Source organism: Macaca mulatta, chromosome 10 (genome assembly GCF_049350105.2).
Source record: "Macaca mulatta isolate MMU2019108-1 chromosome 10, T2T-MMU8v2.0, whole genome shotgun sequence".
Classification (NCBI taxonomy): Eukaryota; Metazoa; Chordata; class Mammalia; order Primates; family Cercopithecidae; genus Macaca; species Macaca mulatta.
In genome coordinates, this window is record NC_133415.1 from 30,712,782 (window position 1) to 30,739,098 (window position 26,317).

General features: G+C 43.5%; 1 long non-coding RNA gene across 2 annotated transcripts in view; it reads right to left on the reverse strand.

Moving 5' to 3' along the window:
* Positions 1-318: 318 nt before the first annotated feature.
* LOC144331922 (uncharacterized) overlaps positions 319-26,317 on the reverse strand; it is a 32,135-nt gene continuing 6,136 nt past the window's right edge. Inside the window, exons 1-2 of one of the 2 annotated variants that reach the window (XR_013399520.1) lie at positions 4,985-6,152; positions 319-701 (exon numbers count right to left, since the gene is read on the reverse strand). This is a non-coding gene — a long non-coding RNA (uncharacterized LOC144331922). Of the gene's footprint in view, positions 702-4,984; positions 6,153-26,317 lie in introns of those variants that run through there. The other variant, XR_013399521.1, reaches the window with a different exon arrangement.

Below are 26,317 nucleotides of genomic sequence, written 5' to 3' on the forward strand. Positions count from 1 at the left end.
GATTATAGATCGGTGTCCACTGGGCACATCCTGTCCCTCAGTTCTATACCTCCCAGAATGCATTGTGCCACACCCGCCTATTGTGACCCTCAGTGGAGATCCTTGAATTTAACCCAATGTCATCTGTCTGCAGTGGGTGCAAAGCCTGCAGATTTTCAGGTGTAGGGACACCAGCAAAGGATTAGATTTCAGAGCCAGATGGGGACTTGTACTAAATTACTCTTACTGTCTCTCAAATCAACACATTTTAGTCTCCTCAAATTCTGTTATTGCATTTAGGTGGCTTTCACATGTACTTTCAACTAGCACACGTCAGAGTTTTTGTATAAAATATGTTATTTATTTTACAAAAGCTTATAAAATAGAAATGTTGAACAGTAAATACAAGAAATATTATAGATCAACAGTATAAACACACATAAATATTTAACATATATGTTTGATTCCTTTCCTTCAAATTTTGTGTTCCTTCAACATAACAGTTTTATAATAACACTTTCTATAGAGAAAGAAAGAAAATAAATCAAACAGAAATATCACACATTGTTTCTGTGTCATCTGCCCAGGTTAGTGCTGGCTGCCATAGAGCATGTGCTTGTAGTGTGTAGCTTCCAGTCCCGCACCGTTATGGCCAGGCTCCAGGAGAGTCAGCTCAGTAGGACGCAGGAGAGATTCCAGAAGCCAGTCTACATGAGATTGTTCTGGGAACAGAAATATTCGTATAAACCACAAATCGTATTCTCAGCAAACTTATGCCTGTATTCTTACCGACTACTGGCTATTGTTTGAAGTCAAGTTACACTTTTTAGCACTGATATAAATATCAGTGTTCTTGGATTTTTGAATGGAGATGTCGAATAATTGAGTCATAAACTGCTATATGAACTGTATTTTAAACACAAATCTTCAGTAATGCTTTCATAATAATAAAACTGTAGTTGCTTCCCAACATTGATGTTCCTAAAAATCTTCTGGAGAAATTGTAAAAACATGTTACTGGACACCAACTCAAGTTTCTTTGTCAGTAGGTCCAGGAGGAAGAATTTCATTTCTGGCAAACTTCCAGGTAAAATTCTCATTTCAATGATAAAAGAAAGGCTATTGGATCTCCATCATTGAATTAATGAATAAGGACATGTCTGTTAGTGCTCTTGAATAAGAAGAGTCTTCCTGCCAATGGGCAGTCTCTGAGTGTCACTGTGGGTTCATGTATTTTGGAGGAGAGGTCCCTCCTTTTATTACTCTAGGCAGACAGAGGAGAGAAAGCACAAACTTGGAAGAGTCACACTAGAGACATGGACACACCCTGAGAGAGACTAGATGAAGCACCTGGCAATGAATCCCCAGACAGGAGAATGGGGCAAGGAGAATCACTCCTCCTCAGGGTGTTGACCATTGCCATCCTCTCACTTTCTCTCCTGATTCTAAGAGTTGAGGCCCTCTTCACACATAAAGAGGTGTTTAAAGTTGCACTTACCCCTGGGTTTAAATCGCTGTGAATATGTCACTACTCGTAACCAGTGTACAGTGATAATAATATACAGTATCTGGCTGAGTCCATGTAATGAGGAGGTCAGCTTTGTTCCCAAGGATGGTGCCTAAGAAGCAATCACGGACCCCAGATCAAGTGCTTCACCCCTAGGGACCTCAACCCCACATTTTTTTCTGGAAAGCCTGAGGACTGAAGAATGAAACGAGTGTGTTCTGCCTCCTGCCACACGATCTGGTTTATGGCAAATCTCACCCCATTCTTTTGAGCATTTTATTCCCTCCCCAGTGAAAGGATTGCTATTGCTTTGTAGGTGAGCAGCAGGCCCTCCTTCCTCCAACAGAGAGCCCCATGGGAATCCACAGCGCTGTGTCTGGGGAGGGCTCTCTAGCTGCCTCCAGGTACAGGGTCTCTCACTGACTCAGTTCTGGGAACTACCTTCAGTAGCTGCAGTGGGGGACCAGGGATGGGGGTTCTAACACACACAGCAGTACTGCCAAGCTGAGAGGCTGCCTCTTCCTTGCACGAAGAAAACATCAGTAGTAAGGAATACCTCCAGTGGAACTGCAGATTTCAAGGATAAAAATCATAATTTTACCATTATTTTATGGAATTTATCCAAGTGTCAAAAATAACAAATTAAGAAAACATGCACCTCATAATCAGAAATAGAAATGGCGCTGTGACTCAACAAGTTAGTGTGAACATCGTGGAAAGGAAAAAACACCCTGTACTCATCAGACGCCTGTGAAGCAGAAGGACCTGGAAGGGGGAAGAGGGGATCTGGGAAGGTAGGACGAGGGCCAGAAGATAAAATGTATCCATTTCCTTTGATAGTATAATTTTTTAGAAAAAACATGTTCACCACCATGCAAAGTAAGATGTAATTTGACAGTCATTTCTGAACTGTAAGTTTGTTTAAGAAAATTTGTACATTATTGTTTCTTCCCTTATTATCTAGGTATGCAGGACTCAGCTCATATCAGATGCAGAGGTTCATATTAAAGTATTTTATGCCCAATAATAAAAAATATATCTGTCTACCTGTGTGTGTATTTGTGTGTGTGTGATTTTTAGATAAAGATAATAATCTAAAGTTTAATTCAGAAATTTAAATAAAATCCAGAAAGGGTAACAAATATCCTAAACCCTAAAAATAACAACTTCCATCATGCAACATAAAACCCAGTGAAAGAAAATAATAGATAACAGACTAGTCAGGTTTATGATTTAAAAATATGACCAATAGGAATCAAAACACCTAAAATATCCAATGCTATCCTAAGCAAAAAGAACAAAAATGGATAAATCACATTACCTAACTTCAAACTACACTTCAGATCTGTAGTAACTAAACAGCATGTTACTGGCATAAAAGCAGACACCTAGACCAATGGAACAAAACAGAGAACCCATAAATAAATCCACACGTCTACAGTGAACTCACTTTCAACAAAATGTCAAGAACGTACACTGGGGAAAAGACAGTCTGCTTATTAAACACTGCTGGGAAAACTGGATATCCATATGCAAAGACCCCTATTTCTCACCACACACAAAAATCAAATAGAAATGGATTAAAGACTTAAATCTAAGACCTCAAACTGTGAAACTACTACAAGAAAACTTCGGGGAAAATCTCCAGGACATTTGTCTGGGTAAAAATTTGTTGAGCAATACCCCACAAGCACAGGCAACCAAAGCGAAAATGGACAAATGGGATCATATCAAGTTAAGAAGATTCTGCACCGCAAAAGGTACAATCAGCGAAGTGAAGAGGCAACACACAGAGTGGGAGAAAATATTTGCAAACTCCCCGTCTGACAAGGGATTAACAACCAGCATATAGGAAGAGCTCAAACAACTCTACAGGAAAAAATCTAATAATCTGGTCAAGAGATGGGCAAAAGATTTAAACAGACGTTTCTCAAAAGAAGACATACAAATGGCAAAGTCGTATAAAAAAGTGCTCAAAATCATCAATCATCAGAGAAATGCAAATCAAAACTACAATGATATATTATCTCATCCTAGATAAAATGGCTCATATCTAAAAGACAGACAATAACAAATGCTGACAAGGATGTGGAAAGAAGGGAATCCTCATACACTGCTGCTGGGAATGTAAATTAGTGACAGCCACTATGGAGGACCACTTGGAGGTTCCTCAAAACAACTAAAAACAGGGCTACCATATGATCCAGCAATTTCACTGCTGGATAGATATCCAAAATAAGGAACATCAGTACATCAAAGAAATGTCTGCACTCCTATGTTTGCTGCAGCACTGTTTAGCTAAGATTTGGAAGCAATCGAAGTATCCATCAACAGATGAATGCATAAAAAAATGTGGTAAATATACATGATGAAGTACTATTCAGCCATAAAATAGAATAAGAGTCTGTCATTTGCAATAAGAGGGATGGAACTGGAGATCATTGTATTAAGTGTAATAAGCCAGGCCCAGAAAGGCAAACATCACATGTTCTCTCTTTTTTATGGAATCTAAAAATCAAAACATTTGAACTCACATACATAGAAAGTAGAATAACGGTTAACAGAGGCTGGGAAGGTAGTAGCAACTAGGGGGTGATGTGGGAATGGTTAATGGGTATAAAAATAGTTAGAAAGAATGAATAACACCTACCATTTGATAGCACAACAGGATACCTATGGTCATAATAGCTTAATTGCACATTTTTTAATTATCGAAAGAGTGTAATTGGATCTTTTGTAACACAAATGATAAATGCTTGAGGGCATGGATACCCCGTTCTCCATGATATAATTATTTCTCATTGCACGCCTGCATCAAAACATCTCATAAACCCCATAAATATATACACCTGCTATGTACCCATGATAATAAAAAATTAAAAAGAACAAAAGCGTAAAGCATTTGTCATATATTTCATCATAAATACATTACGAATGCAATGTGACTGATGAGTCATCTTGGTCTCTGACAGCTTTCCTGGGGCTGCGTTTTCTCTCCTGAAGGCTGTGCTAAAGCATGCTGCCTGCTCTTTGCTAGAGCATTAATGAGCCCCATTGCATTGTATCCAGTAACTTTATCTTTCTCTCCCACAGGGAATCAGGGAAGCAGCACTGGAAGCTCCAGGGTTCTCTCCCTGCTTGGGGCATTTAACACATGGCTCAGCACCTCTCATACCTGCTCTCCCTCCAAAGTTCATGCTTATTCCCCACAGACCTCACAAATGTCCTGTCCTCAGCCTAAATCCTAGTGGTCAGAGGTCCAGCATGGGATCTACTTGTGAATATGCTGAGGAGTTTTCACATCTATGTTCATAAATGAAATTGTTCTATTTTATCCAAAACCCAGAGCTCATGTGGGTCCTGCAGCCCAGGGGCAGGAAAGTCACTCTTCAGGGAGGTCCCTGCTTATCCACGTGTGTAAGAGCCAGTGGAATGTTTTCCAATGTGGCCTGGTAACCCTGTCATCTCAGGATCCATCCCACAGTGCCCCCTACTTGCCTCAGATCCCAGGTCTTCCAGCATCCCTGGTACTGCCCAACCCTCCTGGAAGGGCATTCTGACTGTTGGCAGATGGATCTTTCTGATGTCACTATTCAGGTCAGCAGAATGAGTAAGTCTTTCTGTGGACAGCACTGCAGCTGACACATCATTTCTTCCAGGCCATTAATGACCTCCGGGCAGCAAATCATAGGATGTGTTACAGGATTGTAAACCAAAAACGAAATTCTAAGACTCCCATCCATGTGAACAGACCCCTCCTCTTTGCCAAGGGCATTCCAAAGTTAATCTGAAAGTTTAGGCCATAATGGGAAGGGGGAGCCAGATATGCCTGCTCATTTTTGGAATTTCTGAGAGAACAGACTTTTTACATCTGATAAGAAACATTTACAATCTATTCTCTCTGAAGCCTGCTACCTGGAGGCTTCCTCTGCACAATAAAACCTTGGTCACTACAATGCCTTAATTTAACCGAGGCATTCCGTTTGTTCTAAGTCTTTAGACAATAACTTAACTCTTTTAACCAATTATCAAAAAGGCAATCTTTGGATCCCCCCAATTTGAGTTGTCCTGCTTTCCTGTACTGAACCAACCTACATCTCACATGTGTTGATTGACGTCTCATGTCTCCTTAAAAATGTATAAAATCACCGGGCGCGGTGGCTCAAGCCTGTAATCCCAGCACTTTGGGAGGCCGAGACGGGCGGATCACGAGGTCAGGAGATCGAGACCATCCTGGCTAACACGGTGAAACCCCGTCTCTACTAAAAAATACAAAAAACTAGCCGGGCGAGATGGCGGGCGCCTGTCGTCCCAGCTACTCGGGAGGCTGAGGCAGGAGAATGGCGTAAACCCGGGAGGCGGAGCTTGCAGTGAGCTGAGATCCGGCCACTACACTGCAGCCTGGGCGACAGAGCAAGACTCCGTCTCAAAAAAAAAAAAAAAAAATGTATAAAATCAAGTTGCAGCCGGATCACCTGAGGTGCATCTTCTCAGGATCTCCTGAGGGCTGCGTTGTGGGCCATTGGTCACTGATATTTGGCTTGGAATAAATCTCTTCAAATATTTTACAGAGCTCGACTCTTTTCATCGACAGTTCCTGTGAGCTCAGGATATCTCACTCATCCCACTCAAGTTATGTAAGTTATTATAAGATTTAAACATCATCAGAGAACAAGACTCTGAGCAGGCTGAGGTTTTGTCCCACTTCCCCACCTGCGTGTGTCAGCGTGAGAAGCTCTGCCGTGCTCAATCATACAGTAATAGTCAGCCTCATCCTCAGGCTGGAGATCAGATATGAGCAAGAGCCCTTTATTGGACCAGTCTTCCATCAATCCAGAGACGCGCCTGGGGACCCCGGAGCCCAGGTCATGAAGTGAATTTTGGTAGAGGCTCAGGAGATACCGGGGAGGGCTCCCTGGCTTATGCTGGTACCAGTATATCCAGTAGAGATCAGCACTGAAGCCACTGCTCAAGGTGCAGGAGAGTCTGGCTGATGCTCCCTGAGATGCAGAGAGGGAGGGCGGCTGAGTCAGCACAGGCTGGGAGAGGGAACCTGTGGACACAGATGCACACGGGTGTTGGGTCACCTACCAGCATAAAGTTATTGTAAGATCTTAGCCAGAGGGGATTGGTGAAGCCTGAGGAACATGCCCTGGACGTAGGAGGCCTGTCCCTACCTGAGAATTGAGAGAGAAGCAGCAGGAGAGGGGCCCAGGCCATGGTCAACACAGTCCTCCTGAGGTCCTGAGCGGGAGTGGGCTGCCTCAGGCCTCTTATTCCCTCCACTGGCCTCACAGAGGAGGAGTTATGGATGCAAATGTGCCCCCCACATTGCCTGCCTCTACCTCACCCTATGTATTTATTCAAGTCCTAGGGTCTGTTGGAGGGGGGAGTCTGGCAGGCCAGACCTGGGAGGAAGTGGGTGCTGGGACCACGCCCAGGGAGGATGCAGCTGCTGAGTCAGGCTCAGTAAGGGCAGGGTCCACTGCCCAACCCTGGGGAATTTGTGGGGTGGGAGGGGTTGGCACAGCTGTGGCTGCCCACTGGGCAGACCTACAGTGTCCCCTGCTGCTCTCTGTCCAGACTTCATTCTCTCAGTGGAAATCATATATGTGGTGTTGGTCTGGGAGCCTGGCGAGTATCAGTCTAGAGGCATTTATGGGCCATGCCCCGGTCAAGCCCCTGATTACTGATATGAACAAACAGACTTTTTCAGTAAGTTTTTCTTGGATTACTAGAAGGACATGTGCAAACTATCACCCCCATCCAATGAAAGGAGACTGTAGGAAGTTGGGAATGCAGAGGGCTCTGGGAGCAAAGCCCTGAGCAGCTCATTCCACAGGGACCAGAGAAGGAGGCGACTGTGACTTGGATCTCACTGGGATGTGGGGTCCTGCTCTGGGACTAGCAGTCACACAACATTATAAGGGACAGATAGGACTTTGGAAATGAAGACACATTTTAAATGCCAGATTGGATTAAAATGCCCTCACCTGACTTGCCACTCACACTTCACTTGTTCAGTCCTCTCATCGGTGATGTATTCTGTCATCCCCTTAGCATGTCATGGCACGTCTCTGTGCTCCAGAGTGAGGGGCTTGGCTTGATTCACTATGGGAGGTTGTTTCAGGTTGTGAACTGGGGGCAGAATAGATGAAACTGACACTTTAGAAGCACATCTTTTGGTGTCAGGTTCAACAAAGAGGTTGTCAGGAGCTTGGCTGAAGGCAGCCAAGCCGGAGAAGGGGTGTCAGGAGGGGTGATGGCTGATCCCAGGGATCTGGAAGAGGAAGGAAGTGAGAGATGCCAGGGGAAAAAAAGCCATGGGATGACTGTGTGCCTGGATGGAGCATAAGAGAGAGACAGGCATGAAGCTGAGTGTTGTAGATGGATTGTTTTATCGTCATTAACCGGCACGCAGGATGAGAGAGACACAGAGAGCTTCTCCTGGGAGCTGGTGGGGCAGGCTACACTGTCCACCCAACTCTTCTGCTTTTGCCAGTGCAGGAGGAGGGGACTGTTACTTCCAGATGGTGGGGCTGGCTGAGTGAGCACAGACTTCGGGCAGGACCCTGGAAGGGAACATGGGGGCACACGGCTCCTGGCACAGAGCCTGGCACAGGAAGGCAGTCACTCTTTTATGATGATGACTGAAGGGCATTGGCGCATCCCTGCTTTGACATCCCTGCTTTTTGAAAAAAGAAAAGCCCCTGCAGGGCAATTGACCAGCAGGGAGAGAGACATAGACCTGTGAGCACAGGGCAGGGTCCACCCGCAGTTGGCAAGAGCAGGGAAGAAAGCCTGCAGGAGCCCCAGGAGCCTGTGTCTGGGTCTTGTTTCAGGACAGTGAGGAGGAGGAGACCCAGGGAAGGATGGAGACACCCATAACCCTGATCCTTAGGACCCAAGCAGAGCTGCTTCAAATCCCTTACACACATTTATATCCCAAGGAGAGATGAGGACCTGAGATGGGCATTTATATGTGTAGTATTAGGTGGACCACATTACACAGACACATGGGTAGCATTAGGTAGGCCAAAATAGTGATCACCATTGCTGTAAGACAAACCCACACTGTTTCTGAGACAGGTCAATGCAGCTATTGGAAATAACCCTTGATTATGTAGAAAAGGATCTTGGGTTCTCCACACAAAAATGAAAGACGCAGCTTCCATTTCTAACCTTTGGAAAGACAATCAGGGACCCTCATATCACACTGGTGCCCACTCCTGTAAAGAGCCTTCTGAGTCCTCATTCTCCAACAGACAACAGGTCACAGTGTCCTTCCCTGGGGTGAAGAACAACCAGAACCATGTCACCCCAGGTGCACAGTGCAGGTGACAGCACAATATCGGCTCAGCAGCACCCAGTGCCAGGCCTGTTGCACCCACACTCTGCCCATCAGCCTCAGAGATGTGTGTTCTGCTCCTGGTCTGTGCTCTTCTGACTAAAGCTGTCCTCCCTTGGCTGACCTTGGTCACTCAAAATGACACCTGTGTTTCTGGATTTGGAAGGCGCCTCCCTACTCACCCCTTTCTTAAATACAGTTAGATCCCATGGCAGTTGAGAAGGATTTTCCCAGGGCTGTTGTTTCATTGATGTTTTCTGTTACATTTTCCATTTCTTTGTTGAGATTTTTTTAATCTCCTCATTCCCTGCAAACCTGTTTTTACTGGAAGACCTTACAATGATTCCTTAGATAACTTTGGGAAGAATTGTTATTATAAAAATTTTAATCACATTAAGTTTTCCAACTACAAACAGGGAATATTACTTATTTTAAGGTTTTTTTATAATGACTCTTGCATTATTTTATAGTTTTCAGTTTAAGACTTTCCATTTTTAATATTTACCCTTAAATATGTTATATTGAAGTTATTATACATTGTATTCTTTTTATTTCAAAATATGTGATGGTGTATTGCTAATATAGAGAATGCAATTCCATCCAGTATCCAATCTAGACATTGTATCCAATGCCTAGATGGAAGCTCTGGGACCAGAAGCATCTCTGAGTCACTCCTAGACTCTGAGCTGGGCATGGCCTGAACCAGTCTCTTTTGGTCTCCTCCAAAGTCTCCATTCAGAGAATTTTTGTCTCTGTGGAAGGGATTTCTGCCTGTGAAAACCAGAGAGAAATAAGAAGGTATGAGCATGAATCAATCTAAAAGTGGAATTGAAGAAAATAAAGTCACATTTTCAGATCACTTGTCTGAAAAAAAAAATCAGGTGGCTGGTTGAAAATCTAAAATATAAGTCACCCAGTGAGATAAACTTTATTAGAGCCACCAGCAGAAGTGACTACACCAGGCCAGGAGATCAGAGAAGAGGTTTCTGTAATCTCCCAGTGGGTCTGGAGTACTGTGTGAGTCTTGGAGCTGCTGTGCCACATACAACAGTAATAGCCTCATCCTCAGGCTTCAGTCCAGGGATGTGCAGAATCCCTGCATTCGCCCATGTATCATCAAATGCAGAGAAATGAATGGGAACCCCAGGGTCCTGAGTGATATCTGAGTCTGAGTAGCATCTCAGGAGACACCTGGGAGGGCTGCCCGGCTTCAGCTGACCACTATATTGCAAAGTTACCAACTCTGAAGCCACTGCTCAGAATGCAGGTAAGTCTGGCTCATGCTCCCGGAGATGCAGAGAGTGAAGTCATCTGAGTCAGCAAAGGCTGGGAGAGGGAACCTGCAAGCACAGACACTCGTGGGGGCTGGGGCAGGAACCAGAGATCTGTGTCTTGGGGATCTGAACCAGAGGGGCTGACACAAGCTAAGGAGCTAACCCTAGACACCTAAAACCAGTTCTCACCTGAGCAATGACAGAGGAACATGAGGAGCGGAGGGGTCCAGGCCATGGTGGACACCACCTCCTGTGGCCCCAGACAGGGAGCTGCTTGGCTCAGGCCTCTTTTATCTCCTCCAGGGGCCTGAAAGGGGAGGATCTGTCCACACAAATTTGTGTATCCTCCTGGTAATCTTTGTTCCACCCTAGGAAGAGCTGAAGTCTGAGCACGATTCTTTAGACTTGGTAGGCTGGTGGGTGAGACTCAGCGTTTGTCCCATGGGAGGGGTAAGTGAGGAAGCAGCTCGTGTACCTTCCACAGACCTGTGAGTAGGAGACTCTACCCAGCCCAGAGAACACACAGCTGTGGTATCTACCTCAGTGAATGCAGGCTCCATTGCCCAGGGATAACAGATATGCGGGCACCACTGTTCACAGCTTGGAAAGACCCAGATTGCCCCCTGCTGCACAATTCAGTCTTTCAATCAGAATCATGTGAGTGGAGTTGGCCTGAGTGCTGGCTCCCTGTCAGGCCGCAGCATCCATGGACCACACCCCTGCTCTGTCTCAGACAACTTATATTCATAACCATCCTTTTTGATTGAGGGATTTCTAGACTAACAGGAAACAGGAGAAATGAAAAACATGACAACTGTTCATTGTGAGGAGGCTGCAGTAAGGGGAAAATGCAGAGGGCTCTGGGAGCAAAGACCTGAGCAGCTCCTTCCAGGGGCCAGGGAAGAAGGCAACTGTGACCTGGCTCTGAGTGGAGAGTGGGGTCCTGCTTGGGGACAAACAAAGCAAACAGTATTTCTAGATGGAATGCATCTTCTAGAAAATATAGTGATATGTACAAACATTGAGAAATAGTGTGAGGTGCTGGGGAACGGCAGAACTTCTCACAGTCCTAGATCTCTCATCTGTTGGCTGATTTTGTGGGCAAGACATACTATGTATCTCTATTTTGTCGCTTTTTCTGCTGCAGATGACCTTTCCCTGCCAGCCCAGCGCAGTGAACACATAAGTCAGAAGAGTCTGGGAGCAGGACCCTGAAAGACGGATGTGATGTTGACTTTCATGGTGCTTAAAAAAATGTGTCTTCTTATTCCAAAAATATTTATGAAAAGATCAGCACAGGCCAGCAGAGAACCACGCATAGGGATATAAAAGGTGAAACCATAAAGGTCACTGTAGGTAAGTCAGGGACAGAGAGAACAGGTGGGAGGATGGAAAAAGAGAGGAGAGGTCCCTACTGATGACAACGGCATCTGTCGTGGAGAATGTGAAATTAACTTAATTAGCTCTACTTAGTGCCCTGGCCATCCATGTGAGGACTGACTGATGTTTTTGAGGTAGGACTTCCTACCAGTTCAGGCTCTTTCTTTCTTCCTCTTCCTTTACTGCCCAGGTGAAGGGGTTTTCCAAGGGCACGTTCGCTGAGGAGCTCAAAAGTGTTACTCTTTCTAGTTTGATCATTTTCCATTGAAGGCCAAGACTTCTCTCTCGTCCTCACAGGGTGAAACAAAAGAGCAGAGGGGACTGTTTACATGCTTCTACCATTGATATATGCAGGCAGACGAGCACCAAAGACAATAAAGAAAATTATGCCCCTCAATTTGAGGAATTCAATTTTGAACAATGAAGATTAGAAAGTGGCCCATGTGCTTTGATTCATTTGTATTTAAATATTTACCCTAGGAAGATGGATAAGACATAGCATATACAGAATTCCTGTAGGGTATTAACAATGAAGTCATGGAGTATAAGGAAAAGACCAGGCCCAGAAGGCAATCCACTGGAATCAGAAACAGGGAGGTGTCTGTCACCGTCCCGTCACATCTCACTGAAAGCAGACCTCCAGGCCTAGTTCCACCCACTCTGCCACCTCCATTCCCCTCTCTTGATGCATCCAGTATCAATTACTTCACCTCAAATGCTACAAAACTTAGCAACTTAAAACTGCAAAGATGTGCAATCTGACAGTTTCTGTGGGTCAGAAACCTGGGAACCGTCTGGCAAGGTGGCTCTGGCTCAGATAGGCTCATGAGGTTGAAAATAGGATTTCAGCGGGGGCTATAGCCATAGGAAGGCTTTACTGAGGCAATAGAATCAACTTACACATTCACTGAGCCACAAAGCTGGTGGTAGGAGGCCTCAGCTTCTTGCTGCATGAACCTCCTCGTGGGACTACTTGAGTGTCCTCACAACTGGCAACTGGCTTTCCCCAGAGCAAGTGATCTGACAGAGCAGAACGCAAAACTCAAAGTGTACTATGGCCTGGCATCAGTCGTTTTCTCAATATCCTATCAATTGCACTAGTGATCCCTTTTCAATATGTACAGGGATGTGAGTACTAGGAGACAGAGATATTTAGGTATAACTTGAAGTCCAGCTGCCACACATGGTAAATTCTTAGAAAACACAACTCTGAGGTCACAAATGCCTCAGAATGGCACAGAGTGAAGCAAACTCTATATGTCAGCAATACCATTGAATTCCCACCTGTCCCCATAGAATAGGGGCCTTGTGTGCAGAATCTTTGGGATCCTTTTCAGTCTGCGTGTCCAGATATCATTTTTCCTTTTATCATTATCATTTCAGTGGACATAGACATGATGTATTAGAGTTGACTTTAAAAGTATCATGATTCACAGGATATATAAGATAGTCCATATAAATATTCTTATCAAATGGGCCACTTCTACGCTTGAACTCCTTGCAAAGGGTAATGAGCCAATAGCTGCCTCCTGTGACTAACAGGATGGAACGGAAGTGCAGTGAGGGGTGTCAGCCCTGGCTTTGGGGGGTACAGCCAAGTAGGAAGCAGTACAAACCATCACTTGTATGTGTGACCCACAGGTACAACCAGAGAGGACCCAGCTAATGGGGAGGCATTGTCCTCCTGCCTGGGCTCCACAGTGGGTGGGTGAAGAGTTAACAGGTAATGCTCTGTGAAAAGACACAGGGGTGCCTGAGTTGACGGACACCATAGCAGTGATTTAACTGTGAGCCTCATCTGCTGGAAGATGTAGCCCTGGGTGAGCACCTTGCACTCTACAGCTCATGGCAAACATGTCAAATCCAATGCATCATTTGAACCTCACCACAAGTGAAGGAGGGCATGAGCAATCTTTGTAGAAAGTGGAGTGAAATGAAGCTCTCTGAAGTTAGAAGCCAGCCGTGAACATCACAGAGCTAAGCTGTGCTAGGTTCTGTCTTCCTCCAACCCATATGTATGCTTCAGGTGAGCAAGTATCACCAGTTTGCTCTCTAGAAACATTAGTGGGAGGAGTGGATGCTTGGATGCTTACACAGGACAAGGCCCTCTGACTTCTCTACCTGTCTTGTGGAGGGTCCAGACCCATATTCTAGACAAGGAAGGAAGCAGATGGAAAGCAGTAAAGGATGAGTTACTTTTAGGGTCTCCCAGAAAAGAGGGAATGAGCAAGTAATTGGCAAAATATGCTAATAATCTCCTAAATTATCATGCCTTAGTTTCTTTCCATTTAGGACTTCCTCCCTTACTTCACATTTTTCATCACAAAATTTTACTGTAAGCAGCAAGAATGAATGAGGTGACACTTTTAATACTTTGCTTGGAAATATTCTCAGCTAAATATCCAAGTTTGCTGCTTACCTATTCTGCTTTCCATACAATTACATGATACAATCCAGTCAACCCGTTTGCCACCAAATAACAATGATCCCCTTTCCTCCAATTTTCCCACAGAAGTGTGCTCTTAATTCCCTGTGAACTCCCATCAGTGTACCAGGAGCTCCTTTACTGGCTGTATTTCTTTTCTTTACTTTTGTGGGTTTTTTTGTTTTTGTTTTTGTTTTTTTGTTTTTTTGTGTTTTTTTTTTTGAGATGGAGTCTCGCTCTGTCGCCAGGCTAGAGTGCAAATGTGCGATCTGGGCTCACTGCAACCTCCATCTCCCAGGTTCAAGAGATTCCCCTGCCTCAGCCTCCTGCGTAGCTTGGACTACAGGCATGCACCACTATGCCTGGCTAACTTTTTGTATTTTGGTATAGACAGGGTTTCACCATGTAGGCCACGATGGTCTTGATCTCCTGACCTCATGATCTGCCCTCCTTGGCCTCCTAAAGTGCTGCTACTGGCTGTATTTCTACTTCCAGTCTGTGTCTGTAGAATTAGGTATTTGCTAAGAAAAATGTAACTAGACCAGGCACGGTGGCTCACGCCTGTAATCCCAGCACTTTGGGAGGCTGAGGCAGGCAGATCACTTGAGGTGAGGAGTTCGAGACCAGCCTGGACAACATGGTGAAACCCCATCTCTCCTAAAAATATGAACCTTAGCCAGGCATAGTGGCACACACCTGTAGTCCCAGCTACTCGGGAGGCTGAGGCACAAAAATATCTTGAAACCAGGAGGCGGAGGCTGCAGTAAGCCAGGATTGAACCACTACAATCCAACCTAAGCAGCAGAGCAAGACCCTGGAAAGAAGGAAGGAAGGAAGGAAGGAAGGAAGGAAGGAAGGAAGGAAGGAAGGAAGGAAGGAAGGAAGGAAGGAAGGAAGGAAGGAAGGAAGGAAAAGAAGGAAAGAAAGAAAGAAAGAAAGAAGGAAGCTTTTCTCTACCATGCTTCTGACTTCCCACTGAGCCCATCCCAGCCAAATCTTTAGCATCCATATTTCTATTAACACCATGTTCAAAACAATCTAGGATTTTTCTACCACACTTTCCAAAATTCTGCCAACCTCTATATCTTGTCTGCTTCCAAAACTATTTCCATATTTTAAGTATTTTTTTTTAACAGCAACACTCCTCTTCCATTCTTTTCCACATATTTTTCTGTTCCTGTTGTGACAAATTACTGCAAACCGAGTGGCTTGGTAGGTGAATGTATATTTAGTGAAACAGGGAGGAGAAAATGGGGTGATATCTGGGGCTGGATATTCTAGGACAGAAGATATGGGTTGGTTATCACCTGAGAACTAGGCACTTTGTCCTCTACAGATTTGGAGCTATTAATGTCTAGATCTAGATCTATCAGTAGAAATAGCTACTTATTTCCACCAGGCGCAGTGGCTCATGCGTGTAATCCCAGCACTTTGGGAGGCCAAGGTGGGTGGATCACAAGGTCAGGAGATCAAGACCATCCTGGCTAACACGGTGAAACCCTGTCTCTACTAAAAATACAAAAAAAATAGACAGGCGTGGTGGCGGGCACCTATAGTCCCAGTTACTCAGGAGGCTGAGGCAGGAGAATGGTGTGAACCTGGGAGGCAGAGCTTGCAGTGAGCCGAGATCGCGCCACTGCACTCCAGCCTGGGCGACAGAACGAGACTCCGTCTCAAAACAAACAAACAAACAAACAAACAACAAAAAACAGAAATAAATACTTGTTTAATAAAAAGGAGAAAGAAGTGCCAGGCTTCTGTTACAGACTGCTTTAATGGAATAGAGACTGGACTTAGGTTAGGGTTCAGACAAGGAAGGGCAATGTAGGTAGGTCTGATGGAATAGGACAGCTCCATAGAACCAGAGGACAGACCTGGGGGATGTGGAGGATTTCAATCTCCAGCTTCAGTGACCAACTGGAGGTGCCATATGTATAGAGAAGAGAAGCAAATTAAAACTCTGAGGCTTACAATCTCTGTGACCAAGAAAGTGGACATGCCATAAAAGCAGATAAAATATATTATAAGGGGTGCATGTTTGGGGAGATGAGATAACCCTTCCAACTTGGAGATGAACATGGTATCTGCTTTAGCAAGAATATATCATATTTATGAAAAGCGTGTCAAGATAAAACAGTTCTCCAATCTTTCTTGCCTTGAATCAATACTTTTTTCGGAGAGTCAGTGAATAACAGTCACATCCACAGTTATCGCCCGTTCCAACAGAAGATTATAAAATAAATGTTTACCTGAAATATATCTTGTTCAATTACTTAGTAACTGGAGGCTCATCCTTTTCCATGTTCTCTGCATAAACCCATGGGACCCAGTCCATCCTGCTGGTCACCTTTCCCAGCACTCAAGTTCATATTCCTCTCCTGTTCTCTAAACATGGAGGTCAACATTCTAATTTAATATCTCCCCTTGAATCAATTCACAACCTAAACTCAAAATACACATAAAGCCATAAAAATCACTTTATTTTCCTCAGATCTTTTTCTCTTACTGAGAATTCTGTTTAGGTGAATTCACATATGCATTCAACAAACATGGTATTACTTGGCTCTTTGTGCTAGGCTGAGTCCTGGGGTTTGTAGATATAGTGGTGAAAAAACAGGAGAGAAAAAATATATGAATCTTAGTTCCCAGTAGGGGAAGGTCTATTCATCAAATTAGAGCCCCTTGCAAGGTGCCATGTTTTGCTCAACCAAATCCAAAGGGGCCTCATGCAGAGCGCAGGGACCTTGCTCTGTGTAGCTGCCTGCTTTCCAGTGTCTTGCTCTGAGAGTCTCAGCCATCTGTGTTTTTCTGACTTCTCATGTCTGTGTTCTGAGCTGTGTAAAAAGCTCACAATTTTCTTGGTCACCACCTCCGTCTGGGTCAAAAATTACATCCAAAAAGAAATCTGTGTCGGCCGGGCGCAGTGGCTCACACCTGTAATCCCAGCACTTTGGGAGGCTAACGCGGGCAGATCTCCGGAGGTCAGGAGTTTAAGACCAGCCTGACCAACATGGCGAAACCCAGTATCTATTAAAAGGACAAAAAAAATTAGCTGGGCATGGTGGTGAGTGCCTGTAATCTCAGCTACTCGGGAGGCTGAGGCAGGAGAATTGCTTGAACCTGGGAGGCGGAGTTTGCAGTGAGCGGAGAGCACATCACTGCACTCCAGCCTGGGCGACAGAGCAGGACTCTGTCTCGAAAAAGAAAGAAAGAAAGAAAAAAAGAAATCTGTGTCCACTGTAGTGCTCATTTGTGTGTTAGGTTCCTTTCTCTGAGGTTACGTAATCAGGTTATCCCTGGTGGCCAATATTCACTGTCTGCAAATCGTCATTACATGCACTTGATTGTGTCTTAAAGTTTTTTGTTTATGGTGTAAGAACTCCATTTATTGCATCATGGCAAGAAACAGAAATTGACACACTTTTGATGTAACCGCCTTTGTCTGTTTGACGTTTTAGAACTGAGTAACTTTATCCCGCCATGATGTTTTCCATAAGTTTTATGAGTTCTGATTAATTTAGAGATTGAGTATATTTCTTTTTGTCAAATTTGGGAAAGTTTTGGTTACCATTTTTCAATTACATTATTCTGTTTCTTTTCCTCACTCTTGCCCTTCTGGGTCTTTCATTATGTGTTTATTGGTACACTTGATGGTGTCAAGGGGGTCTTTAGGTTCTGTGTATTTTTTCCACCCTTATTTCATTCTATTCCTAGAATAGGATAATATCAATCTATGTTTATTTCAATGACTCTTTTATATCTTTTTATTAATATTCTTTATTTGGAGATACATTCTTTTCATGCTTTTTTGAACATTTTTACATTTTTTAAATTTCTTTGAGCAAACAGAGAACTAATGGAGTTGAAGTATTGGTCTAATAAGACCCGTGTTTCTACATCTTTGAAAATAGTTTTTGTCAACTTTTAATTTTTTTTCTTTTTTAAATTTTTTTCTTTGTTATTTTCCCTTATATATGGCAATGTGTTCCTGTGTCTTGGACCTATCTCATTCTTTTACTTTAACAAATGGAAATTTTAAATAATATAATGTGACAGTTCTGGAAATCAGAACTTTTTGTAAAGAATTTTGGTTGCTGTTGTTGCTGTTTTTGCTATAGTTGTTATTGTTGATGATGTGTTGTTTCATGGTTTTCGGGAGGGTTCTGCAAGTCTGCATTCTTCGCATGTGAAGTTAATGAAGTCTCTGCTCAATTACATTAGTTGTTACCTAATTACTGGACAGATATTTCCTGAAGCAATACATCCTTCAGCTTTTGCCAAGGTCTCCACGGGATGTACTTATTTTGAAATAATAAATAAATAATAAATAAAATCCTCTCATTCCAGATCAAGGATACCAGGATGATATTCGTGGCTATTTCTATTCCTCCTTCTTTGGTAGCTTTCTGCTTATCTGTTATCATCTTCAGTGCACTGGAAATAAGTTCTCCTCCTTATCCCTTATTCCCAAAACCCAGGCACTGAACACCTGAGAATACCTTCAGAAACTCCCACAGGGTTTAAAACTTTTCATCTCAATCTCTATAAATCTTCATTCTCTCTATTTTTATTTATCTGGAGTATGCTTTCTAGCATGTTGATGGAAATCTTAAATTTATTTAAGTCAGAAGTTATCTTCTAAGAGTGATCATTTAAATGATCTCAATAAGGCAGGACTGAGGTATGCAGCTGAGTCCCAGCGTCTGAATATGAAAAGGAGAAATTCCTTGCATCCCCCTATAGAGCCACAATACACCGGACCAGTAGGGGGAGACAGGCTCTATTGTAATATTTGCACAATAATTACAGATCAGTGTGCACTCCCTAGAGGCCTGGCCTGGAAAGCTGTCTCCAAGGGAACGTGAAGTAGGAATCAGAAAATATCTGACTCTCTACTTGTAAAATTAAAGCGCACACACACACTCTCACACACACACACACACCATATTTGAGTATGCAGGTCAGCAGACACTATTTCTGAGAGCCATTTTTCAACCTTGGTAGCAGAGTAGTAAAACAGTTTTTGCCTCACTTCCCCATTCATCTGTGCTTTACCCAAATGGCACACCAATGCTACAATCTGTACCACAGATATAGCCAGCTCCATCCTCAGACGGGATTGTAGAAATGACACTATAGTGGTCAGCTCCAGTCCTGGAGACTGAGAAGTGACTGGGAATCCCAGCCCCCTTGGTGTGGCTTCCATCACTCTTAAGCTGCATCAGGAACTGAGGGCCCTTTCCTGGCTGCTGCCGAAAGCATTCAACGGCATAGCTGCTATGCTGACTGCTGAGTGTGGGTGAGCTTGGCCAGGGCTCCCAGGGAGCAGATGCAGAGGTCGACTGAGTCGGCACAGGCTGCCAGAGGGATCCTGAAAACCCAGACAGCCATTATACACTGAAAACAGGAGAACAGGAAAGGACAGCTCTGGCAGGAGTTGGGACGTGGCGTCAGTGAGCTGGGGGATCAGGATGCTTTGTGCTGTCCTGGCCTGCGCAGGAGGAGAATGAGGAGGAGGAGTGGGGTCAAGGCCATGGTACAGACTCCCCGGATCTCTGCAGAGGAAGCCACACTGCAGGTCTGTCGTGTTCACCCTCTAGCCTCAGAGGAGAGAGATGGGCCATTCATGCAAATGTGTTCCTCTTCCCCTGCCCAACCGTGCCCCTCCCTGGGCCCGTGTGCAGTCCCAGTGGCTGGGTCATTTCTGGGAAGAGTAGGCCTGGGATGTACCTGGACTGAGGCTCCCAAAGGACTCAGAGAGGACCCAGCTGCTGGCTCCAGTGAGCCCTAGGCAGAGGCCAGGGCCAGGTATCTGATTTCCCAGCTGAGAGCCCCACAGACTCTAAGTGCCAGCCCCACAGCGCCCCCTGCTGCCCAGGCCCAGGTCCATCATGCCGGTGACCAGCGGCCAGGTGGACCAGACAGAGGTGCCATCCTCCATCGGGGCCTTGACCAGTGCTGGCTCCCTACCTCAGGGCAGAGTGAGGTTCCTTCTCAGGGCAGTTTTCTACATCATCTCAGTCTTTAGCTTTCCATATTGGCCTGGCCTCCTCAGCGGGAAAAAAGATACACAATTCACCGCACTTTATAAGAAGTCCCCAGGGGAAGCGTGTCTCATGTACACATTCTACATGGCAACTGTAATGGAATAATTTCATTGACTAGAACAAAATGTTTTAATTCTGCAGTAATAAACATGTTGTGAGTATGCATTGGACACATGAGCATATGTGTTCATAAAAAGCACACTGAACTTTACAACTAAGATCTGCAAATTTCACTTTACATATTATGCTTCAAGATAAGTTTTAAAAATAAAAAAAGAGAAGAATGCCATTTTTCCAGACAAAAAAACAATAGAATTTGCCACAAGAAGACCTAATCTAAATGAACTTCTGAAGCTCTTTTTTAGTAAAATCTCAGTAAGCAGGCACCAAAAATTGCAAGAAATAAGTGTTAAAGAAAGGGGGGAAATGTGGATAAACACAAAGGAAAATTGAGTATGTAAAACTACGATTACAATAACTTCAGATGATGTATAAATGCGTATATGTATAACATAATGCATATATGTGAACTTACAAACATGTTTCAATAGATTTGTGTGCACATGTGTAAATACATGACATAGCTATGTTTGGATATTATATAAATTTATAGAGAGTAAATGGAATTGAAGGGTTTGCACTCAGACTCTACTCTCTGAAGTTTTATTTTAAACACAGAGCACCCATAATCTCTTCATATTTCCCAAACAATCAAGGGGACAGCCTCCAGGAGATGTTCCAGTTTGCATTTAGTCTCCAGAGAATCCCCTTCTTGTGATGATATGTAAGAGTAACACCCCACACAAATCCCCTGAGCAGGACAGTGTATGATAACAGCTTCAGATCAAAGGGGAAGGCTGCCGCAGTCAGAGGTTTAGCATCCTGCAGGGGGCTCAACAGGGCATCCAGCATAGTGAATATGAAAAAAGGGATCAATTCTATTCTTTAACCAGAGTTCCCCAGCACACTTGAGGGTCCAGGGCATCTGTGATATGCAACATAATCCCATTGTCACATGGTCGGTGACAATCCCAATCAAGCAAGCTGGCCACCATCACAAGGGATTGCCTGCCCTCCCCAGATTGGCTCAGCTGTTTCATGCTCCAAAATACGCATATTCATGAGGAAGAACTTTCCTCACTGGCACCATCTACAAAGGAAACAGAACAATGTCCTGTGGCGTTGGCACTAATCAGGCTTTATTGGGGGGCATTTTCAAGAATGGACTCAGCAAGGGTCACAGCCCTTGTACCTCTCATCAGCCTCATGAGAAGCAGATCTGGGATGAGCTAGGGAAGCTGGGAGGATTTGGGGTTAAAGTCCAGCATAAGTACCTTGCAAAATGCTCTGTCTTTTAATACATTGAGTGGGTGACAGGTCATAAATGGAGATGTAATGAGAGGAGAGTCAGAAGCTGCTCAGGGAAAGTGCAAGGCCAAGACTGAAATCAGTGCTTGTGGCACCTGGAGAATTCAAGAGAAGCTGAGATCTCTGGGGAGGAGCGAAGAGTAGTCCAAGCTAGCGAACATGAGGAAACCCTGAGTTGGACTTTGGAGTCAACCACAGACTGTCTTGTTTGACTCTCACTATTAATGGAGGTCAGTAGAAAGGCTCCACCCTGTGCTGAAGAACGAAAAACACAAACAACAAAGTTGCTACTGATGAGCCACACTTGGTACCAGACAGTGTATTGTCGCCTGCACAAGGCAGAGAGAATGCAGGGGAGGTTCTAATCTCATTTCCTCATAAGTCTGGAGCACTGTGAAAGTGCCACTGTTGCTGTGATATGTAAAATAGTAATAGTCGGACTTGTTCTCAGGCTGGAGCTCAGAAATGTGCAGAATCCCTGCACATTGCCCAAGGGATCTTTCACAAAAGTGACTGGGGACCCCAGATTCCTGCCGTTTACTTGAGTCTGAGTAGTATCTCAGGAGATACTGGGGAAGGCTCTGTGACTTCTGCTGGTACAAGAATATGTGACAGCCACCAACAATGCAGCCACTGCTCGGGGTACAGGGAAGTCTTATAACATTTCTCAGATGTGCATAGAGGGAGGGCAGCTGAGTAAGCAAAGGCTGAGAGAGGGAACCTGCAAGCAAAGACGATCGTGGGTGAGGAATCAGGAGAAAGGGTGAGAGTGAAACACAGGGCAAGAACTCAGGCTAGGGGGCTTCCCCAGGACACGAGACCTGTCCCTACCTGAGAAACGATAGAATATCAGCAGGAGAACAGGTGCCCAGGCCATGGTAGAAGCAACCCTCCAGATGTCCAGAGCTGGAGTGGCTTCTCCAGGCCTCTCTTATCCCCTTCAGTGACCTCACACAGGAGGGGTTATGGATGCAAATATGTTGCTCCCACTGCCTGCCCCCAACTCTCCCCATGGATTTATCAGTATCTGGCAGCTGTTGGTACCTGGGAGCTGTTGGAGGGGGAGGCTGGCAGGCAGGACATGGAAGAAGGCAGGGGTGCTGGGACCATATCCAGTTGCTAAATCTGTGTCAGTGAGTGCAGACTCCATCTTCCCAGCCCTGGGGAGTTTGGAGGGTTGCAAGTTTTGGGTTTCCACCATGCGGACACTGAGTCTGACCCACAGTGCCCTTGCTGCTCACTGGCCAAACAGCAGTCTTTCTTTGAAAATCACATGAGTGGAGTCACCTGAGAACCTGGTCGTGGCCAATCCACAGCATCCATGGACCACATCTTTGCCCTGTCTGGAGATAACTCATATTAATAAACAGCCTTTCCACTGAGGATTTCTGAATTTCTAGAAAAGCAAAAATATGAAGTCCATCCAATATGAGGAGGCTGCATTGATGGGAGAATTCAGAAGGCTTGGAATACATAGGGAAGGTCTCTTCCAGGATGGCCAAATAGGAAAAGCTCTGGTCTGCAGCTCCCAGCAAGATCGATGCAGAAGACGGGTGATTTCTGCATTTCCAACTGAGGTACCTGGTTCATCTCATTGGGACTTATTGGACAGTGGGTGCAGCCCAAAGAGCTAGCAGGGAGGGGCATCGCCTCACCGGGTAATGCAAGGAGTCGGGGGATTTCCCCTTCCTAGCCAAGGGAAGCCTGACAGACTGTACCTGGAGAAATGGTACACTACTGACCAAATACTGTGCTTTTCTCACAGTCTTAGCAACTGGCAGACCAGGAGATACCCTCCTGTTGCCTGGCTCAGCAGGTCCCACACCCTTAGAGCCTTGCTCACTGCCAGCGCAGCAGTCTGAGATCGACATGTGACACTGCAGCTTGATGGGGGGAGGGGCATCTGCCATTGCTGAGGCTTGAGTGGCTCACAGTGTAAACAAAGAGGCTGAGAAGGCATGAACTGGGCACAGCCCACCACAGCTCAGCAAGGCCTATTGCCTCTATAGATTCCACCTCTTGGGGCAGGGCATAGTAGAACAAAAGGCAGCAGACAGCTTCTGCAGACTTAAACGTCCCTGTCTGACAGCTATGAAAAGAGCAGTGGTTCTCTCAGCACAGTGTTCGAGCTCCGAGAATGGACAGATTGCCTCCTCAAGTGGGTCCCTGACCCCCATGTAGCCTGACTGGGAAACATCTCACAGTAGGGGCCAACAGACCCCTCAAACAGACGAGTGCCCCTCTGGGATGAAGCTTCCAGAGGAAGGATCAGGCAGCAATATTTGCTGTTCTGCAGCCTCCTCTAGTGATACCCAGGCAAATAGCATCTGGAGTGGACCTCCAGCAAACTCCAACAGACCTGCAGCTGAGGGGTCTGACTGTCAGAAGGAAAACTAACAAACAGAAAGGAATGGCATCTTTGCAATCTACCCATCTGACAAAGGGCTAATATCCAGAGTCTACAAAGAACTGAAACAAATGTACAAGAAGAAAACGAACAACCCCATCAAAAAGTGGTCAAAGGATATGAACAAACACTTCTCAAAATAAGACATTTATGCAGACATGAAAAAATGCTCATCATCACTGGTCATCCGAGAAATACAAATCAAAACCACAATGAGACACCGTCTCATGCCAGTTAGAATGGTGATCATTAAAAAGTCAGGAAGCAACAGATACTGGAGAGGATGTGGAGAAATAGGAACGCTTTTACACTGTTAGTGGGAGGGTAAATTAGTTCAACCATTGTGGAAGACAGTGTGGCGACTCCTCAAGGATCTAGAACTAGAAATACCATTTGACCCAGTGATCTCATTACTGGGTGTATACCCAAAGGATTATAAATCATGCTACTATAAAGACACATGCATATGTATGTTTATTGAGGCACTATTCACAATAGCAAAGACTTGGAACCAACCCAAAAGTCTATCAATGATAGACTGAATTAAGAAAATGTGGCACATATGCACCATGGAATACTATGCAGACATAAAAAAGGATGAATTCATGTCCTTTGCAGGGACATGGGTGAAGCTGGAAACCATCATTCTAAGCAAACTATCACAAGGACAGAAAACCAAACACTGCATGTTCTCACTCATAGGTGGGAGTTGAACAATGAGGACACATGTACACAGGGCAGGGAACATCACACATCAGGGCCTGTCGGTGGGTGGGGAGCTGGGGGAGGGATAGCATTAGGAGAAATACCTAATATAAATGATGAGTTGATGGGTACACCAAACCAACATGGCACATGTATACCTATGTAACAAACCTGCACGTTGTGCACGTGTACCCTAGAACTTAAAATATAATAATAAAAAGAAAAGGTTAAAGAAAAGAATTATTGTCTCAGTGAAGTAAAAAGTTACATATTTTTAAGAGGTATGACAATAAAAATCTGTAAATCATGCGTAAAAACATTAACAAAATTTGAACTTTTGAAGTGTAATTTTGAGAAGTTTTAAAGTGAAATAGATGTTAACATTAAAAATCAATGTTTAAACATTTTATTTAGAGTAAATTAATATTAAGAAAACTGTGGACATAGAAAATCAACATATTCAGCTTTGTATTAGTGTATTTTCAATATTAAAGTTTAATACTTAGGAAGATTGTTATAATTTTTAAAATTATAGCGTTAATTATACTTAATTTTATTAACTAATTCCCAAATGAATTTTACTATAATTTACATAGACTAAGATATGTTGGGACATTTTGATTTGTCTTTTTAAAATAGTAAATCATCTTATTTTAGGACAAAAATTATTTAAGATGGTTCAATATAAAATTATGTTCTAATGTTTTTTACAAAAATATACCTATATTTATAATATTTGATATCTCTCTAATTTATTTTATATTGCTTTATAAGTAACCATTGTATTACATCTTAACTTAGCAAAATTATTTTTATAAAGCATATATTTTATGACTTTGCTTTTTTAACTTAAAAACATATATTTAGTATTTTTTTGTTTTATTTTATGTATTGAATTATACATTAATTAGAATTTTTAATTCTTTTTAACAATAATTTTTACTCAAAACCTAGGATGTAAGAAACTTTGCATTGTCTCTTATAAATTCATATTTTATAGATGAGAGCTATTTTAATATTTCTATAACTGTATTCAAAATATATACTTTTAATTTTAAATAACCTATACTTTTAATGAGTACCTACTATTTATTTTTTAAGAATCAAAATTATACAAAAAGTTTAGATAGGAGTATTTACTTCATTTATATTGATCTAATTTACTTACTTAAAAGTTTATTTAGATATTTATGAAAACTGAGACACAAGAAAAATAGTTTTATTTCTTTAAATCATTTTTTCTTAGTAATAGTAGTAGTTGGTATATGCAGATGTTTACCTAAGTAAGATCCTTAAAGTGAAAATTATAGGAAATTTGTCTATAACTTAGAAGACACAGCTATTTTATTAAACTAGCAATATTAAATTAATTTTATTTATTGAAAGACTATACAAATAATTTTTTGGTTTTGGCTGGGTTTGTAGTTTACAAATTTTGTGCCAAATCCTTACACATTAGTCTATTTAGCAGAGACAAATATAAAAGCGTCTGTCCAGTAAACTTAGGGGGAAATGTATGTTAATAATTTTGAATTTTTTATTTCATTAATAATTAATATTTAGATAAGTGTTGCACAGCACATCTTTATAACATATTCTTCCATAACTAAAACTTTACACTTGTTGACCAGCAACCCCCCGTGTCCTCTTCCCCTCAGCTCCTGGCAGCCACCATTCTGCTCTGTGTCTCTGGAATTTGTATATTTGAGCACATTATGACTTCGGACTGAAAATTCAGCAAGACTCAATACCACGTTAAATATAAAATTGCCGTAAAGCAGAAAGAGTGGCCTTAGACACTCTCATTACTTGCAGCTTCTTGGGAAAGTTTTTGAGACGATGCTCTTCTCTAGGGCTCTGCAGCCTTTAAAGAGTGG